Below are 4,516 nucleotides of genomic sequence, written 5' to 3' on the forward strand. Positions count from 1 at the left end.
TCAACACTTTCAAGATGGCTGAATTCAAGATGGCCGAATTTTTGTTTGGTCCATAACTTCTGACCGGGTGGATGGATTTGTCCCAGATTTGGTGTGTGAATGCTCTAGGGTAGGTTCATGAACTGCTTCGAGTTGGGAGGTCAACACTTTCAAGATGGCTGAATTCAAGATGGCCGAATTTTTGTTTGGTCCATAACTTCTGACCGGGTGGATGGATTTGTCCCAGATTTGGTGTGTGAATGCTCTAGGGTAGGTTCATGAACTGATTCGAGTTTGGAGGTCAACACTTTCAAGATGGCTGAATTCAAGATGGCCGAATTATTGTTTGGCCCATAACTACTGACCGGGTGGATGGATTTGTCCCAGATTTTGTGTGTGAATGCTCTAGGGTAGGTTCATGAACTGATTCGAGTTTGGAAGAAAACACTTTCAAAATGGCGGAATTTTCATTTGGCCCATAACTTCTGACTGGGTGGATTGATTTGCCCGGTAACACCTTATTTTAATGGTTCACCATTTCAGTGAATCTACCATATTAGGTACAGTGTAATAACAAATGTAACAATATTTAATACCATGTAATACTAGTGTAATACCAGTGTAACAATATGCAATATCTGGTACAGTGTAATAACGAGTGTAACAGTATGCAATACCATGTAATATAGTGTAATACCAGTGTAACAATATGCAATACCATGTAATACCACTTACGCACAAACACATGATGTAAGTAAAAAACATTACATTGTATTAAATATTGTTACACTGGTTATTACACTGTACCTAATGTGGTATATCCACTGAACCATTAAAACAGTATTACCATTTGCCCCATTTTTTGCTTCATTTTCACAATAGTTTGGTTTTAAGCCTATGCACGTCATGTCACGTCTCTATGTATCATATAGCCTACGTTTACGAAATGGTGGACGGGAGTGGTAGGAATGATGGGGGACTGGAAGCGCCGCGTTTCGGGGATATACCTTAAGCAGTCGAAGGCGACTGCACAGGCAGTCTAGTTATACCATGATTTTAATTTATAATGTTAGCACATGTGAAAAAAGCAAATAAATTCATTTTACACCAGAAATGAAATCAGAGAGTGCAGACCTCCACCAAGGGAGCTGTTTGATAGAACATTTGACTATGTTACAGACAAACCAACACGACCGAAAACATGACCTCCTTGGCGGAGGTAAGAATTAGGGCTGCACAATTAATCGAAAATAATCGAAAATCGTGATATAATCGTGATATCGAAATCGTGATTTCAATCGGGATTAATCGTGGCCGTCCTTCGAGACCCTCCTTGAAGCCAGAACATACTGACAGGCTGGTGTTTCTAGCCAGAAATCTGTTCACCTAAGTTTCATGCTATTGCCTTTTACATAATTATTACAATTCATTTATTTTGCTCATCCCGTATACAATTCATTCTTGGTTATATTTCATTTTGTTATATATATTTAAATCAGCAAAAATCAATAATCTTGATTGATAATCGTGATTATGATTTTGACCCAAATAATCGTGATTATGATTTTTTCCATAATCGTGCAGCCCTAGTAAGAATATATTTTTAAAATCGTAGGTTGTATCAAACTGCAGGTAAAAGATCATGGTACGAACCGAATCGTGAGTTGAGTGTATCAGTACACCCCTAGTGAGAATGGTGGAGAGGGTGGTGGAGGGGTTGGATGGCAGGAGGTTGGGGAGCTGGGCAGGCTGCAGGGGCTGGAGGAAGTAAGAGAGAGGAGTGAGAGTGGTGAGGTGAGGTGAGGTGAGGTGGTTGTGGAGTTGAGAGTGAGAATAGTGGAGTGGGGTGGGGGACGGAGTTTGAGTGGGTGGATGTTAAGAGGTTGGGGCAGGTTGCCTATTTGTTAGACTTGGAGAGTGGAGTGGGATAGTGTGTGTGTGTGTGTGTGGGGGGGGGGGGGGTTGTTGGGTCGAGAGTGGTGGGGGAAGCATTTGGTTGAGGCAGGCTGCAGGACTGGTAGAGAGTTGGACAGTGCGGTAAGAGTAAGCGGTGCGATGAGGTCCTTGGTCGGAAAGTGAAAAAAGCAGTGAGAGTGGAGATGGGGTGGGGAGGTCAGAGGATACAGAGATGGTGTTAGGGGTGTGGTTGGAGTGATAATGGAGAGAGAATTGTGGGGTAGTGGGGTTCACAGATTGGCAAGTGGAATGAGAGTGGTAGGGTGAGGTGGCTGCTTCAAGAGTGGCAATCGAGTGGAGAGTAGAGAGTTGTTGCAGAGTACAGTTCGAGTAAGGGGGTAGAGTGGTTGGTTAGACAGTAAAGCGTGGAGAGGGAGGGGTGGGGCGGTTATCTGGAGAGTAGGGTAAGGGAAGTGGTTGTGTGATAGTGGAGGGACAATGGTGAGCTGGGTAGGGAGTGGGCAGCCTGCTATTACCATTACCATCAGCATCATCACATTCCAAATTTCATACTTGTATCATAATGTGCCTGATTTTTTCATGATCCGCTCTACTACATACCCTAATACTGATTTCATACGGTCTGAGACGGGCAAACGGAGAAATGATTACTGGGAGGAATTAACTGTGTTTGGAGAATGTTCGCCTGATTTTATCCAATAGCTACAGTAACTTTGGTCACTTTTGGTCATGGGTTGAATTGGTTGGCTAAAGGTCGGCTTGGTTTAGAGTGTAGAGTGATAGTGGTGGTGGGGTGCTTAGTTACTCAGAAGGCATGTTCAGGACGACTGAGAACCGTGCAGGTGCCCATTCCGGCATCTAATCTCACATCAGCCGGCCTGTTCAGACCACAAGTTGGAGCGTTTGAGAACCACAAAGTTGGTTCGTATCTCAAACCAAAAAATATCTGTTTTTTCTCTGCCGTCCCCTGCACATCAAAGACAGAGCTACACACACACACACACACACACAGACACACACACACACACACACACACACACACACACACACACACACACACACACACACACTCACATACAAACATACATACACATACACAGACGCACAGAAACACACACACACACACACACACACACACACACAGACACACACACACACACACACACACACACACACACACACACACACACACACACACACACACACACACACACACACACAGCTCAGTTCATACGGGTAACACACGGTCACATGTGGAAAAGTTCAGAGCCCGATAGGAACGCGGGTGGTTCTCAGCAAAGCACTTACGTGCCGAACATAACTGGTGCGATCACTGGCACCGGCACTGGCACTGTTCTGGTCAGCCTGAAAATAAGAAAGCGAAGAGAGAACGGAGAGAAGGACAGAGGGAGGGAGAGAGTGATGGGGCGAGTTGATGGGCTACTTGGTCGCCAGGGCGACGTGACACGGTGAAAGAAGGCGATGGGAGATTAGCCGTCCGTGGGAGGGATGGACTAATCAGAGGAGTCACACCTCCATAAGCGTCCCCGGCCTCCGCCTCTGCCTTCTCTTGTTCTAACGAGCTGTCTCCAGAGAGAGAGAGAGAGAGAGAGAGAGAGAGAGAGAGAGAGAGGGAGACTACGGTGAGTGGAATAGATGAAGGGAAAGAGAAGAGAGAAAAACAAAGTTAGAGTGACAACAGAAAGAAAAGGTGGGAGAGAGAGAGAAAGAACAGACAGACAGAAAGACAAAAGGATGTAGAAAATGAGAGAACAGGGTCTATTTCTATCTCGGCTCTTCTGCTTCAGTCTCTAGTGTCTTCACCTGACCTGCTGTGAGGCCAACAGACCACAGCAGCAACTCATCTGACTAACAGGGCATTGTCGAAAATCTCGAAAAACACAACCACCTGTTTGTCTGTCTGTGTGTGTGTGTGTGTACGTGCGTGGGTGGGTGCGTGCGTGTTTGTGCGCGCGCGTGTGTGTGTGTGTGTGTGTGTGTGTGTGTGTGTGTGTGTGTGCGTGTGTGTGTGTGTGTGTGTGTGTGTGTGTGTGTGTGTGTGTGTGTGTGTGTGTTTGTGTGTGTGTGTGCATTGATGCTATCTTATCAATACTAAAATAACAACATTATTAATAATAACAACAACAACTACAATAATAATAACAATAACAATAATAATAATAATAATAATAATAATGATACAAATCATTAGCAGTTTCCAGAAGTAGGTCTTCAGACCACCACAATGGCCCAGTGGTATTTTTCAACCCCTGTGAGACACCTTTTTAATATCGCCGCTAAATTCTCATGTAATTTTTGTAGGCTTTGGCCCGGGCCTGCCACCCAGTAGCGTTAAGTCATAATGATTGAAGAAGCTATAATCACCCGGAGATAGGAGTCAGAGGCACAGAGAAGCATCCTCCTCTCCTTCTCTCCTTCTCTCTCTCTCTCCTTCTTTCACCGGCACCTCTGCCTATTCGCTCTCTCTCTCTCTCTCTCTCTCTCTCTCTCTCTCTCTCTCTCTCTCTCTCTCTCTCTCTCTCTCTCCCTCTTTCACCGGCACCTCTGCCTATTCTTCTCTCTCTCACTCTCTATCTCTATCTCTCTCTCTCTGTCTCTC

Source organism: Engraulis encrasicolus, chromosome 9 (genome assembly GCF_034702125.1).
Source record: "Engraulis encrasicolus isolate BLACKSEA-1 chromosome 9, IST_EnEncr_1.0, whole genome shotgun sequence".
In the NCBI taxonomy this organism is placed as follows: Eukaryota; Metazoa; Chordata; class Actinopteri; order Clupeiformes; family Engraulidae; genus Engraulis; species Engraulis encrasicolus.